This window comes from Mixophyes fleayi, chromosome 5, assembly GCF_038048845.1.
Source record: "Mixophyes fleayi isolate aMixFle1 chromosome 5, aMixFle1.hap1, whole genome shotgun sequence".
Taxonomy (NCBI): Eukaryota; Metazoa; Chordata; class Amphibia; order Anura; family Limnodynastidae; genus Mixophyes; species Mixophyes fleayi.
The window spans coordinates 245,749,200-245,766,392 of NC_134406.1; the positions used below are offsets into that span (position 1 = coordinate 245,749,200).

The 17,193-nt window shown below is 37.7% G+C and overlaps 1 protein-coding gene across 1 annotated transcript in view; it reads right to left on the minus strand.

Annotated features, from left to right (window-relative positions):
* Positions 1-17,193, minus strand: part of CDH17 (cadherin 17) — a 322,180-nt gene that overhangs the window by 38,519 nt on the left and 266,468 nt on the right. The gene's annotated exons all lie outside the window — the stretch shown is intronic.

Sequence of the window (17,193 nt, forward strand, 5' to 3'; positions counted from 1 at the left end):
ATGTAAAAATATTAATAATGATCGCATGCATTGTCTTTGTTCCTCCTTACAATTCTTGTGTAAGAAAGTACAATATTTTGTTTTAGCCTGCATATGTCACTATTCCAATTGCTAGGTCTATAGAAAACAAATGGCTGAAGGATAGATTTGACGATATAAAATGGCTATACAAAGGATAAACCCCCATTTGCCTATTCACAGTTTGAATCCTTACATCATGGAGTCAAAGTGACTTGGGGATTTTTTACCACCAATCAACACAAATAAAAAAAAATGAATCAGATGTTTTAGTTACAAACAACAAAACCAGACAATTGATTACCTAATTATTCAATCCCTGTTTAATGCTACTCAAATTATTCTATGGAATTAAGAACATTATTTGTTTGTTTTTTTTGCATTCAAGAAACTCTCATCTGCTACAACTGAATGTGTTAGGGCAGTGATGGGCAAACTTTTTCAGGAGAGGGCCAAATAAAAAAGAAAAACTTTAGGCGGGCCAATATAATTTATTAAAAAACTCAAATATCGAAATATATAATACACATTTTTTGAATGGGACGGGAGGGTGTTATATAGCAGTGTTACCTCTATAAGTGCAGCGATCGTACAGACACAGCACTTAATTCAGCAGCTTGTTGCAGATCCGTCTTTCTGGTGAGCCACTAACTGACAACACAGCAGCCAATCGAAATCCGCCTTAGTATATGGCCCAGCCCATCTCTTCTCACATGACTTTCAGCCATTAGGGGGCGGGCAGGTGTTTGAGTGATTGACATACGAAGTGTCCTTTTAGGAAGGAGGATGAAGTGTAATGGAGGAAATAGCTGGGAAGGCATAAAAATGAAGGTTCTAACACACAGGGTCGGCCCTAATAATTTTATGCATATTTTAATGAAATTTTTTAAAATATTGGCGGGCCGGATAGAACCTCTAAGTGGGCCGGATTTGGCCCGCGGGCCGTAGTTTGCCCATCACTGCGTTAGGGCAATGTCCTGCTTAAATAAAAATCTCCCAAATCCTTGGTCTCTTGCAGATTGGCTGCATTAGGTTTTAAGCTTTATCTATATCTTACTCTATCCATTTTTCATCTACTTTGAAAGGCTTTTCATTCCCTGTAGAAAAGCATCATTTAAGTATTATGCTCCTGCCACCATGCTTCACAGTAAGGATATGCAGTGATAGGTTTGCTCCAAATATAGCACCTAGCGTTCATGGCAAAACAATCGCTCTTGATCTCATCTTGACCCTAGTCTCTCTCTCCGTCTGTTAGGGAATTTAGACTGTAAGCTCCAATAGGGCAGGGACTGAAGTGAATGCGTTCTCTGTACAGCGCTGTGGAAATAGTGATGATGATAACTGAGAATTCTCAATGGGTAACTTCTTGTATTGAAGCACTCACCTCAAGAACATGACTGCAACTGTCCTACCTTATGAAATGCAATATCAAAATACCAATTATTGCCCTAATTATCTCCAGCATTATTTAACTGCTTGAATAGATTAATTCTTCTTACTAGCTGTTTTATCAAGGTGGAGTCCCTGGCATCTTATGCATTGGCTACTTTTTTCTACAAGAATCAGATTTCAAAATCTGATTCACATTTTTAAAGCCTATTACTTAGAATTACTGAACATTTACAATTCTACACCCATTTACACTCACAAGTAGCTGGTCCAGTACTTTAAACATGTACTTGTACCTTCTGTACAACTACCTTGTTTCCTATTATATTGTAAGTGTTTGCTATCAGGGCCTTACACAAGATATGTTATTGTATTGTAATTATATCACAACTGTGCCACAGTTTGCACTTTCCATCCTCCCAGCCCCCCAAAAATTGTAACAAAGGTATGCATGGGTAAACCTTACATGAAGGGATCTTCATGTGCCAAAAACTTGCAGCATCTGTAAAACGAGAGCAATCAAAGGCATCATTTATATGCATTTACTGCTTTCTGCTACAAAGTTGAATAATTCAATGTAAGGTATCAGCAATGTTCCTACCTCTGTTCATTTGATCTCACATTAACATTCCTCTCTCTTCAGTCCAGTGTCCTGGAATCTAGTTCAGTTTGAAACTAAAATAAATCGCATAAAGCTCCTTGATGTTTCAATAAAGAAAACAGAAGTCTCTTTAGTCACATCAAATTGCTTGGATATAAAGACTATTCAAATAAACTTTAAACTAAAAAAACAAACAGAAACCCCACTGCTTTAAATCTAAACAGTAAAATAATTTAAAGGACACCGAAGCATTACTGAAAATTATGGCAAATTTGGAATGGCAGGATGATCTTACGTCAGTTACGATTGATTAATCTTTAAAATAGTATCTTTTTACTTCAACAAAACATAATGGGCCCGATTCATCAAGGAAATTAAACAGCAATTTTGTGCTTACAATCCACAAAATCACTTTGCTCATGCCCAGAACTGGTTTATATGCCACAGAACACAGAAACGATCAATTAATCAGAGCACAAAGGACAATTAGTACAGCCTACGATTTCAGGGAGATAACGTAGTCAAAGTACAGTAATGACGTGCCAATCTCGAGCACACGCAGCACCAGTCGTATCTCTTGCTCTAGCTACAGGTCTAGTCTAAGTAACAATTACAATGTATGACAGCGGAGTATGCATGGTATTAATTTGCTATCAGAAGTAACTGTTAAAATGTATTTTATGCACATTAGACATAAACTAATAAATGTACTTAATTTATTTATTTTTTTACTTTTTAATGTTTTATCATAAATACCTATATTAACAGGTGACATTAATTCATTTTTTTTAATGTGCTTTCTTTATGATTTTATATTCCACATAGGTATTAGAGCCTATAGTGTCTTGTCTAGTAAAGCAGAGTAGGCCAACACCTGTATTCATCACCACATATCTTCACATTTGTTGAGTTCAGGCGTACGTACACCCAATTTACGCGCATTTTAAAACACACATTGTGTGCAGTAGGCATGCCTTGATGAGTCAGGCCCAATAAGTGGATTTTAGCTGTAAAAGCCTTTAGATCCAGACCCCATATTTAGTACTGGACATAAAGATTTCATTGGTCATGTTATTTTAACTTTTTACATGTTTTATCTTCATTTGTGTGGGACAGCAATTGGGTCATTTTTGCTAAAAAAAAAATAAAAAAATTTACGGCTAGCTGGGCAAATAAATTAATATATATATTAAATAAGACATATTTTAATGATATTTTATATAAAAAATAAATAAATTATATTGTGTGTAAGGGGAAATTAGAAATGTTTTTAGAATTTATGTATATTGAAAATATATCAAACCAAAACTTATGTCAATTACCTATATCCGATTTTAAAAGGGAAATTCTAATAGGTAGTGGTAAAAACTACATAAAACCAGTGGACACCAATAGTTTACATTTTATAAGTGGTCACCAAGGTGGAAAATATCCCTTTATCAGTTTTGTCAAATTAAGATGAACTGTAGTGATTTAACAGAGTGTGATTATCCTGAAGATTTAATATTGGAAGCAATAAAACAAAAACATCTGAAAGAATGACTTTATTTGAATATAAAGAATAGAAACCTAAGAGAGAACTCATTCCATTTATTACACAGTATTATTGCAATGGGAATAAGTCTGAAGCTCTTTGAAGATTCATTTAAAAAAATTCTCCTTATGGATCTTATACTAGGTGATATCATCCCTGACAGATCAGATTTTTTTTTTTAAAAAAATGCAAGCAATTTTAGAGACCTTTTGGCCTCTAGTATGATTAGACTCCCATGCCAAACAAAAACTTTTAAAATACAAGCACTATAGGATTTTTTAAAATGTAATAGCTATAATGTAAATTCTGTGATAAGAGGCATTTTAAAATTTGTAGCAATATAAAAATCTTTCAAGTCAAACATCTAATGAATTCCTGGACTACATGTTATCTACCTTGAATGTACATGTGAATTACAATACACTGGAAAAACAATATGCCCTCTGAAAAGAATACAAGAACCTTAAAGCCTAGTAAGTTCAGGATAATGTGGCAACTGGTTTCCAGCGCTAACTACTTTGCAGAGATGTGGAACGTATCAAGGTACAGTTCCCCTGCAGCTCTACCCAGAGAGGAGCTGGTAATGAGTGACCCCACTGTCTGCCACCAAATGTGAAGATACTGGGTGTATGTGGCCCATTTATACCCACTTCACGCTGGCTGGGCAGTCAGGGTACCTTATTATGCCAGTGAAGCCTAACCATTGCCTTCTAGGGTTCTTATAATCACTCCCGACAAATGCCGTTAGAAAACTACAACAGTACATTTATTGTAATAAAAACAACACTAGAATACTATATACAAAAAGTAAGTAAATGACATGCAGGTTCACCACATTATCTGTCCCTTACCCCACTAACTGAGGAGCTTCAGCCACCTGGATGTCCTGACTTTCAGAATCCAAGACCCATGGAGTTCTTCTGAGCTGCAGCTGTATCAGCAGAAGCCTAGACCTCAATGCTGGAGTTCTTGCCAGGATCCAATCACAAAAGATACCCCTCAGCATCCCTGGCTCTCCCACTTTTCTCTCTACCCTCAGGATGTCCCCCACTCCAAGTGTGGCCTTAGATAATGGGCTCCTTTGAGAGTGACTGTTAAAAGGGGTTGTTACAGAGCTGTCCCTTCTCATCTCAATACCTCCCTTGGTCCCCTGCTGGGATGACTCCAAGCAGTCTATTGCGATGCAACCTGAGACAATGGGGACATACTCAAGTTAATTAAGGGGCAAGGCCAAGATGATTATATGACACTCCCAGTATTAACCCCTTACAAGCTTTTTCAGCCAAAACTAGCAACCAGCTGATCAAGACTTCCTGTAGAGAAAAGAGGGGGGTACCATCCCGTCATCTGTATCTTGGAACTAGACCCCACCCCATCCTTACCCATAAACCACCTGGCTTCCATTTGAGAACAATGCATAACAGCATCACTAGAATAACAACACATTTTTACATTAGGAAATACAGAATGAAGATGTCTCCGTTATGGGCTTGGCTACAATAAATACATATCCACATGTAATTAGACACTGCATTTGCACTCTGGTGAGCTGGGTAACATTAACAGGGCTATAAAAAGTACATGTTGATATGCTCCACATTTTGTAAGAAATGAGGGCCAGGCTGGTTAAGATGATATCAAACTCATTTCGTCACACTTAACATTGTTGCAGACAAGTACACCCCTTCATGCCAACAGTATTCCCTGATGGTAGTGGTCTCTTTCAGCACAATAATGTACCCTGTCACACTGCAAAAATTGTTCAGGAATGGTTTAAGGAACATGACAAACAGAGATTCAATTGCCAGCGATGCGGATTTCCAGCTATTGCGATAGGAATAGGCTGTAGAAGGTAAGAGAACTAGCAAGATGCATCATAAGGGCCAACCTGATTATAAAGAAGTTGTGTGTGTGAACTGAATTCCTCACAACAAATTCAGTGCAACACCCAAGTGATGAAATAAGTATTAAAAAAATAAATAAAAAAGAGCTTAAAGTATGACAGGGGGTTACAAGGACAAGGACCAGGTCTCATGTGTATAGACTTGGATAGTACACAAGAGCTTTCTTCGTGTAGGTCCCTTTGGGGAAAGCTCACGTTACGGTTAAATCTTCTAGGTCCATTTTTTAGTTATCCCTCCTTCCCTGAGATGATAGATTCTGAACATATAATTAAGTCCATGGGAATACAGGATATGTCAGTCCTATCTTACTTACAGGATGCTTTTTGGGGAAAAAGCAACATAAATGTAGAGTGTTCGTTATACACTGTGTGACTAGAGATCTCCTAGATAAGAAATAGGATCAATTGGAAAAGCAGCAATCAAATTTTAAAAAAGACTGGATAGTATGCATCAGTTTGAAGAAAGTGTAACAACGAAGTTGGCCTCAGTACCCAAAGTTGATGTTGCAGTTGCCCATCTTTCTGCAAAAACTGCTATATTAGAAGATGGAGATCCAGTTTAAAAAGGGGTGGGTGGGATTTTTTTTCGTCGCACCAAATTCGGAAAATTACTTTACCCTGTATTACAGTTTGGAGATATTTCTAATTTGTTAGGTGCCTGGTGCAAGCACTAAACGGTTTTGATTAGTGATAAAGACGAAAAGAAAAAAAGAGGTTTGTTCAAGGTGGTGTACTGAAATCTCCCTTGTTTTCTATTTTATTGTTTTTGAATGTATATTTTAGTTGTTTAGCTAAAAAATTAAGCTGTTTTTCTTAAATATAGTCACAGCAATATATAAAAGATAATGGAATAAATAGAAAAATGTGGATTAAAATTACATGAACTCTTATATTTCTTGAGGTTTTAAGCCAATATTCAGGCATAACAATAAGGAAGGTCAGTTTTTTTTTTGTTGGGATTTACATTCCCTTCTATATAATTAGGAACTTTCCCTATATTGAAGTTACGGTCTGCCTGTCTCGCTCTTTATTTTGATTTACTGCTGCTCATATTGTTCACCAAGGATACATTTCAGGCTACTTTGTATAGAATCTCCAGGTAGGAGGGTATTCAATTGGTAGGATCAGGATCATCATCACCATTTATTTATATAGCGCCACTGATTCCGCAGCGCTGTACAGAGAACTCATTCACATCAGGATGTTGGTTTTTTTTTTGACCGCGTTGTCATTTTAACGCTGGTGGAATAAAAACTTGCTAACAATTGAATGCCCACCTCCCCCCCCCCCCATAGTGTCCACAACTGTATCTAATTGTATGCTCTTGTTAGAGCTGGCTGAATGAAAGTTGTATATCTGTGTCCACTTGATAATGGGAAGTGATTTTCTGACTACCTGCTAAGTACTCCACTCTAACTTGGGGCTTACTAGGAGCTGTGTTAACCTAACCTCCTATGCTTTCATACAGCTGCCATTATTTCTAAGTTCCTCTTATTCTGGCATAAGGATATTTAAAGTACAGCCAACAAAGATGCCAACTCGCATTTCACTGGTTGGATGGCTTAATCAAGGTGGAGATGGAATAGCCACTAAGAATGCCAATGAATAAGAAAAGGTTTTAAAAAGCTTCACATCGCCTTCGAGATGATAATTAGATTTAGAAATGCTTTGATCTTCCGGGCACTCAGAATCTGGATGGGTAATCTATATAAGAATATTCAATGAAAACTAGACAACATTTTTTAGAGTATAGTAATCATGAAAACAGGAATTGATTCTGTGAACCATCACTGGATACAATCACACTTTCTAACTAAAAAGTGTAGCTTGAACAGCGGTGGCCAGAGGACCCCTTTGTCTGCGTACTTGGGCAGCAGATCAAACAATAAAAAAAAAGTAAAAACAAAACAAAACAAAAAAAACACTTAAATATACTTCTTTGTGAAGCTGGTTTTCTGTTTGGTGCCAAATTGGATAACATGATCAATTTTGGTCACAAAAGGCACATTACATAATTTGCCACCGGGATGATGACCATTTTCTATTTTATGTTCCAAACAAAATTTTCAAAAGACCTGAAGATATTGTCCTGGGGCCTGATTCATTAAGGACATTTAAGCAAAACTTAGTAAGTTTTCTTACTCAAGTGTGCTGGACAAAACCATGTTGCAATGCAAGGGGTGCAAATTAGTTTATTATTTTGCACATAAAGAAAATACTCGCTGTTTTTTCATGTAGCGCACAAATACTTGATAGCTAATTTCTACAATGAAATTTAAGGTTGATCTAGGACATGCCCTACCCCAACTAGGAATCTGCCATCACATTTTAAATTTATCTCCCCCTCCACTGCAACATTGTTTTGCCTTGCTTACTTTTACTTAACTTTCCTTAATGAATCAGGCATGAAGTCTGTAAATTTGAGCTCTTGATATCTCCCACAACCTTTACCAAAGTATCAGTGGTTTCTATGGCTGCTCTCAAAAAGAGAACTGCAGTTTGGCCTTATCTGGAAAATACGGTAACAGGGAAATTAGAACATAGCACACAATACACTCAAAAACATCTTATGTACAGGATCGTGGCTGGATCATAAAACAGGCAGACTAGTATCCGCTCAGTTGACGTTTCTGGGAATAGAAATAGACACAGCGTTAGACAGTGTCAGAGAAAGGACATGTGAACACTAAATTTCTTAAGACAGATGCTGAATTTTCACAACAAACTTCAACAAGGGATTGTCTCAGGCTATTAAGAATGTTTTTCTTAAGCACGACTATCCTTCTGATAGTTCAATCAGCATCAAATGCACCCAGGGGGAGTGGCCATTACACAAGGAGGTATTTCAACAGTTAGTGAAAAAGTTTGTTGCCCCTTCAGATCTGATGATGTCAAGTCAAAACCATTTATACCAGGCCTGGCCAACTTGTGGCTCTCCAGATGTTGTGAAACTACAAGTCTGGCTATCTGGCATGCTGTTGCTTGTAGTTTCACAACAACTGGAGAGCTATAGTTGGCCAGGCCCAATTTATACTTTTGTGCAAAGTCAGATTGACCAAACCAGTGAGGGCAAATTTATCCCCACCCAGGACCTGGATTTCCTTCAAGGTGAACAGATGGGTCTGGCCCTTAACGTGTTCTTGGACACAAGACTGTCTGTCTGTGTTAGGGAATTTAGACTGTAAGCCCCAATGGGGCAGGGACTGATGTGAGAGAGTTCTCTGTACAGCGCTGCTGAATTCGTGGCGCTATATAAATAAATTATAATAATAAAAGACTGCCATCTAATGATCTGATGGGAAGCTTCTTTCAAGCAGTGAAATTAATTTGTCCTTGAATTAAGTCTTTTGTGTAACATTGTCTTAAGCTGGGTACACACTGAAGAATTGTTCAGACGACCTGCTATCTGAAACAATTATACCTACAACTGAAGGTCCGATCAGTCTGATGATTCATGCATACACACTGACACGATTTACCTTCAGATCTGTGCTCTTCATCTGGTCCTTTGTCTGGTTCTCTAGTCCGGAGAATGACATCACAATATTCATTCATTCACTACTGTCACACTGATTAAAACCGCCTTGATGTAGCTATCCACATGCCCCAACAAATTTCGTTAGAATATTTCGTTTCAGAGTCACAGAAGCTGTCTCAGAACAAATAAATTATTCCTTCTACAGCACTCTCTACATTTATTCAGTCTGACATTCAGTGCTAACATCGGCTGAAAAGAGCCCGACTCTGTAAACTCTACTGAGATCGTCAGCATGAGTGCATACACACTACATGATCGTTAGGTGATTGATCGGAAAAAATTGACCGGTATGACCAATCAAATGAGGTGATAATTGTCTATTTGGGCAGACTTTCGACCATCATGTCACTGCACACACTGACCCGACTTTGGAACGAGCGGTTGTATGTCTGCTGGTTGAGCAGATTATTGGACAAAAACCCTGTAGTGTGTACCCAGCTTTAGTCTTGTTTTGGAGGCTCTAGTATCAGAATGTTTAGTTAACAGGCTCACACTCAAGGTACTATTGTTTGTAGGAGTACTTAAGTCTTTATGCTGCAAATAACCACTTTTAAACATGTACACAGATAAAGTAATGAACAAATCCTGCCAGAAGCTGGGTACACACTAGATTTTTCGTCCACTAATTGGGCAAATCAGCCGACATCCGACCGTTTGTTCAGATATCGTGTGAGCATGTATACTTACACGATGAATGAAAGTCATCCCAAAGTGCTGATCATCCTTTCATTTGATTGGTCGTACGGTTTGATTATCGTTCCAATCACTGTCGGCTCAGATTTAGCAGCTTGTCACGTGTCGGCTTGTCTGTGCAGCCTTCTCTCTGCTTATCTATCCTAACATGTATGCAGCCTCTCATTGTGTACATCACACGCCCTTCTGTTCAGCTGAACACCCCCTCTTACTGGAAGATCTTCACTCCCTCAAAAGGTAATTTTAGGTAACTTAGGCCAGCAATGAATGGATTAACCAGGCTCCGAAACGTAGTGAGAACAGTCAGGAATTAATAAATTAACAGCTAGGGCAGCAGCATATTTAGAGCAGGAAGGAAGTGTATAGCGCATTGGGAGAAGTTACTGCAGCGCATAAATTATACTCTTGACACAGAGTCTGCTCGTAAGACACAGGTGCCAGTATCAGCGGTTAAAACAAATATGAGTATGGAGCTGGTATCTGACCTGCAATCAGCCTTTGCTGAAACACTGATCTCTTAAGTAGCAGTGTGGAAATTAACATCTTAGCTTCTGAATCTTACAAAGTTCATTGAGCATTTTCCTTTACCCACTGACACCCAGGGCAGCCGTCACTTGTAGCGGATGGTTATGACAGATGAAGAGCAGAGATCTGAAGGTAATTGGGTATAGTGTGTACATCTGAATCGTCAGGCTGATCGGGACTTCAGTCGTTTATACAATCATTAGATATATCAAATTGGTCTAAACTTTGTGTAGTGTGTACACAGCTTAAGCTAGTGTCGACATTTCAGCCAACAAATGAAAATGAGAAAAGATTGCATACTCTTAGGGCTAGGTACACACTGAAGAATTTTTCGACTGACAGGTTATCTACAACAAGGGCCGATCACTCGCACGATTATTGCACACACAATAGTTACGTTTTAGATGATTAACGAAAGACCAACCGTCCGGGAATTGACCTTTCACTGCTATATTGTCGTGAGAAAAGATTAGAAATTTGTACACACTTAAAAACGACTATGTCACAATATTCCCAAGAAATATAAATAAAGGGCAGAACATGTTCAATAGTAACCACCCCAAACCTCATAAAAAAAATAAAAAATGAAGGCAACACATTTTCTTCATACATTCGCTAGCACATGTACATTTTACATTCGCTCTCAACTGTGAAAAAATAAAATATGGATAGTTTTGAAGACCGACAAGCAACTGCTCTTTCTGCTCACTGTGACAAGATGACTGCAAGTACAGACCCGAAGGGAATGAAGGGGAAAGAATATGCATTAATGCAAAAGACACCTGCTATTGCTTTACCACTAGAAGCACCCAATTACAAAAGGAGTGACGTGAGGACACCACACCACGTGGGACTGGTACAGGCATCAGAAATTAACATAAACACGCCCCAAAGGAGTTGCAGCTCAAGGAACCATCAGCAGTTGGTCGTGGATCGATCGTAAAATTATACACACTACATAATCGTTAGGTGAATTGGTCAGAAAATATTAAACGGTACTTCCAACCGAGAGCTGACAATCGGCACAACTTTAGTCCATCGTGTCACTATACGCACTCACCCGACTTCCAACTAAACGGTCGTATGTCGGCTGATTTGCCCGATTATTGGACGAAAATGCTTCAGTGTGTACCTAGCCTAAGACCTAGTCAGAACAATTAATGTTCATCTCTCAAGAGCAAAGAAATTCAGAGACTGATCAACTTTGTACTTCCTGAATGTCTGCGGCAACAGGAAGCTCCATCCAAAGATACTCTGGCAAGGTAGTTTAGAGCAATTGTTTAACAAACTTATAAGAGGAATGGACGTGATGTGGTAAAAATGCTGATGGTGCATTCCACAAGGGATGGGGCAGTGGCAACCTCCTAGGCACACAGGCATGTCTTCAGCAAACGATCTATGCAAAGCAACAGGCAGGTGCTGTAGCTTCCAGCGACACTTAGGAAAATTATTCAAGCATTTGATGAATAACATTTTACATGCATTGATTGATCAGTGTTTGCATGAGCATTTTTTTGGGGGGGACCCACCCTGCGTTATTGCTTGGATACATCCCAGTCATTAGGACTGCCGTGGACCTTGAGGAAATATGCAAATTATACTTGACAACAATTTAATTTCTGTGAAGGAGGCAATATAAACATAACATGGGTGTGAAATATGATTTTTCAGAGACCTCTTGGGAAAACAAACGGAGAAGTCACACTCTATACACCTTCCAGAGGTGTCAATTTTCGTTCCTGTGTCTACTACTTCAAGTACATGAAGTTATCAATGAATATAGTTTGCCTATATATCAAACTGCAGCACCAAACAGTACTTGTCTCTATCAGACATCCCAATGCTGAATGTAGCAAAGCTACATCAGCAAGTGTTTGAATTTTGAACAGAGCCAACAACTGCTGCTTGTAGTGAGAGAGAACTAGTCAGTGGCCCACGGTTGTGTCTGTTATCTAAAGCAACCTAATTAGGCACTCTTAGGCCACAGAAGGCCAAACATAGGTGGGCTGCATTAACCTTTTATTTGACAAACACTGAAATCATACACCACCTCGTGATCAATACTTGAACTTCTATTTGTAACATAACCTATATGCTGTTAAAACTGAAAAAAATGATTTCAATAAAAAAATTTTAAAAAAATTCACTTTTTTTTTAAAAAAACTTCTGTAAACACATTTAGATTGTGCTTGAGAGCACCTGTGCAAAGGAAAGGGTAAAAAAAAGTAAAACATTATTACATAAAAGTAATAAAGGGTCAATTAAAGCTCATATACACCATTGATTATTGGCAAATTCATGTGGACCTAATACAGTTAAAGTGGAATTATCCTTTAAGCAAACACTTAAGGCTAGAGTCCATTTAAGATCATTAAATATGGAGGATTATTTTGATGTCTTGGGCTGCAACAGTTATATCAAGCTTTTTTTTTTCTTCTTTTTACTCTAGCTGCAACTAAAATATTTTTACTAAAGGTCACTAAATTAGCTAGTAAGAGTAACATTTATGTGGCATATAGGGGCGTTTTGGAGTACATATGGCACTTGGGGAATGTGGTGAAATTATGGTGCATGTCAGAAGCATTTAGCATGGATAATGTGGGTACCTAGGTCGATTTGGTGTTTTTTTTAATTATTGAATTTAAAGGTACTGTGCAGTACTACCCTTGAGATTGGAAGGCCATTGTAGCCACGTGTTGTCCATCACTGATCTAAGTATATCCTGTTTTGTATCTAAAGTTAAAGTCTAAATATTAGTTCATCAATGACGCAAATACTCATGACTTACTAGCAGCACTGATAACATTCCTCATTTATTGATATACTGCACTTGCTTATGAGATTTCCAGAAGAGCAGAAGTGGTTGTTAGACACAATGTAACACCATATTTCTCATGCACAATTAACTGTTAAATTGGATCAGTCAGCTATACACAGTTGAGGCATAGTGGAAATGATCAGTATTTAACTTTGGGCTGCTCCCAAGTAGTACTTTTTTTCGTTTTTAAGCTTGATGTGGAGAAATTATTTATAAAGTGGTATTTAGAGCAGTTGTTGGATGGAGAACCATTTAGATAACATGAAAGCTGATTTTTCTTAAATTTCTGCAAAACTGATGTTTCGTTTTTTCCCCCATGCATGGGGCACCTTACATACCGGTACACTGGTAAAGTGGGTCTGATCTGACTAAGAAAACTAATTGTAATAACAAATTACAATCTTGAAAGAAAAAAATAAAATAATGGGTTTGAATATTTTTATTAAAAAAAAACAAAAAAAAAAAACAATCAAAACAAATCCCTCTAGTTACCTGGAAGTCGCCCATCCTTTTCTTCTGTTTTCCATGGAGTTTTTCTTCAAGCTATTATTTAAAGCCAAATAATATATGTAATGAGCAGAAGCACTTTGGGAAGACCCTCTTCTGAGCATGCACGTTCATAGCACCCATCCCCCCCACCCACGTGTGATGATCAATTAGCTTGGACTCCGGATCAGGTTATAAACCTTATAAATGTGCATTAGAGTGGAAACCAAATGCTTCTAGCTAAGAGTTTCTTACAATACCAGTCTTAATTCTTCCCATCATTTTGATTTTGCAATGGGAAGACATCCTGGACAAATGTCTAGCTGGTATCAGCTTTATGTTACAAAAATAACAAAAATTGCAGTTAAAAAAATAAGTCAATATGGGATTGCAGCTTTTGGAATATGGCTGTTTCCCTCTATTCAATGAACAGATTTTTTTCCCCTGTAATTCAGATCAGGAAACAGTATCATCTATGTAGGTACATAATTCTTGGTATTTATGTGTAGACAGCTACTGTATAAGGATCCTTTATTTTATATACATGTTGGATTCTACTGTACTTTAGAACTGTTTTTTAAATTTTAGACATGGCTGACTAAAAATATTAGTTGTGCCACTAGAATTTTATAGGTTTGAAATGGTTCTTAATCTACCTTCCCTGCTGTAAAACAAATCCTATAACAATGCCCAGGTACATTTCAATTGTTTTTTTGTACTCCTGTTTGTAGGATATTTCATTCCCTCAATTTTCATGGAGTAAAGCACTTCTAGATAAAAAAAAAAAGCTATTTAAAACATGATATATGTATAACTAGCTGTGGCTAATCACTGAAGCTTTCAAGGCTATTGTGCCACTTCTATAATCTATACGGAGTGGCCATTTGACTAGGGGTCGTCATCCAAGTTGCTCCACCATTAGGTTTCAGAAAAGTCTGAATTTGTCAAGGCACTGACCCAACAAAGTACAGAAGGAGTGGCACACGGATACTGTTCACTCCACCATATCCCATTGTAGATCAAATTAGCCGTTGATTAAACTCAAAGAGTTTGTTCCATGTCATACCACAAACATTCAAATGGATAAAGATCTTGTGACTGAATTCAACGTCATGTTCTTGGACCCAATACCAAGACTTTTTAAGTCTTGTGGAAAAGAGCATTAATTCAGAAAAAGCCCATTCACCACTTTGGTATAGACTGAGGCATTCAAACATCGCTATACTCATGTCAAGGAAATGATGTGTGCCCCAAAAACCACACAACCCTCCTATGCAATAGCAATGCAAGAACCAGCCAGCATTGTTGACATATGTATCCCATGACTTTTACAATATATTTGTCACACCCATTGATGTGAAACAGCACAAAGCAGGATTTATCTGATCAGGCAAAGATGTTCCAATCGTCCAAAGACCACAATTTGTGTTCCTTAGCCCGGTGTAATCAAACCTTCTTGATTTCGCTGACAAGCTAAATTGATTTGGGACGTCTGCCACCATATCCCATCCGTGCCAAAGAAAAGTGATTTTGTGCCATCATACTCAGCTGTTACGTTGACCAACTGTACCAACTACCCTGCAAAAGTAGTGGTAGCTGGGGTTGTGCCCTTTCCTCACGGTTCTGTTTTTGATCTCAGGGGTGCCATTGGCTGGATGTTATTTGAGTGGTGGCCCATTCTTGATACACCCATGCCATTGTTGTTCCTTGTACACTCAGTACCAGGCCGACTTCAAACTCACTTCGTTCTTTTGCCTTGGCCATTCTCACTCAGGACACACAGTTTGTTTCTACCTACTGTAAATAGGGTTGTGCGTACTTATGAGTTATCAGTGATTGAACAGTCAAGTACATTGACAGGACGGTTGTACAAACTTGCCATCCTATATTTAACGCCAAGAGCTCGACCCTTTACTGGTGTCTCAATCTTCCAAAGTATTTTCTTATAACACCATAAATGATAATCATTAGCCTTAAGGGGCAAAGCATAGTTAAATTCATGATTCTGCGAAGAGAAAGGTCATCCTCAAATTAGGGTATGGGTAAATATTTTTGTTCAAATGAAAAAAAAAATATTGTATGTTATAAGGTCTAATTGTGGCCTTTTTGTGATAGTAACAGAAAACAACCGTATTTGCCATTTTACAGCAGGATGAGAATAGCCCAATCAGTCTATTTACATCCTAATTGAAGTCTGATATTACAAAGTGCAAAAAAACAAACACATTCTTAGTCTAGTATTTGGTGCCATTATGGTGTATTCCATCAGGTTGGACCAATTAAATTTGGTACATTCAAATGTAAATGCCTTCTACCCTGGTAAAACCAATACTGCAACAATACAATTCGCAAGACAAGGCTAACCCATATCCAAAATAGACAATGATGGAACCGATAAAAGACCCAAAAACGAAGACAAAAGATACAAGCAGCACCATCGTATAAGATTTACAACTTCCTTGCCATGTGTAACCACGTCTGCTCCAAACTGTAGCACACCGTTCCAATCTTCGTACCTTTAGAACATTTGTTTGCCATCAGCATGTTATTAGGCCATTTAGTTCTGTGTCTTCCACCTACAGAAACACTTCCTTTGTTTTGTCACAAAGTACTTCCCTTAAAAAATGCACTAAAATGTTCTCCAACATTCCAAGTGACCATAATGCCTGTTTTCAACCATCCACTGACCATCACTTTCTTTAACATTACAGCTCAGAAAAAAAAACCACAAGTTGACATATCAACCTCATATCTTCACGAATGAGCGTAGCAAACCTAATGCACAAATGGCCAAGTAAAACGTCCTACCCGAACAAAAAGACTTGTAATCCTTCAGCAATGTTATAACCATACAAAAAGATATGGTTAGAACTTCCCTATTCAAAATAAACATTTTATTCAAAGACTTAGGAACATACGTTGTTCCCATGGTACCAGCAGTCTTTAGTCACTTTCACAGACTAGTTACTTTTTAAGCCAGTACGCACAAAATTCTGATCCCGCGGCAGGAAAAAAAGACTGCAAAAAAAAAAAAAAAAAAATCCCGACAGTTAAATGGTCCTATTTGTAGGATAAAATGCATTTCTCTAGTATACAGCCTGTAACAATATCTAGGAGAAAAGTATCCATATAGAAAAATAGCTTTTCTATGCAAATGAACAGAAGACATGTCATACATACACAAAAAAGAAACGTACATCTCTTCAGAAAATATATTCAAGAGTGCAAGTCAAACAGGTGGTCTCAGCTTTATTGGAATTCCACCTATTACTATTTAATAAGAGCCAGGTGCAATAAACCTACACCAGACTTCAGAGTAAGAACCATGGCTAGCAGTGTACTACAATATACAGCAATGTTTACAATAAGACTTTAGTATCCAATAACCAGATAAATCAATTGAAACAATGCAAAATGTTGCAGATTCTTTTAAGTCCAACTTGAGTTATTTTGTCAGTAAAACATTTTAGTTACCCCAAGAAAGTGTCTCTTGCTGAGGAATTCGGATATCAAGTACAAATCACATAATACAAACTGCCAGCCAAATAAATACCACCGAAAAAGCATCTATATATATATATATATGAGGAAAAGATGTATGCCATAACTTCTGTGAAATTGTTAGCATAGGAGTTAAATAATGCTATATTTATCTTTGTCCTTTTCTAATGAAATCTCCAGACATATA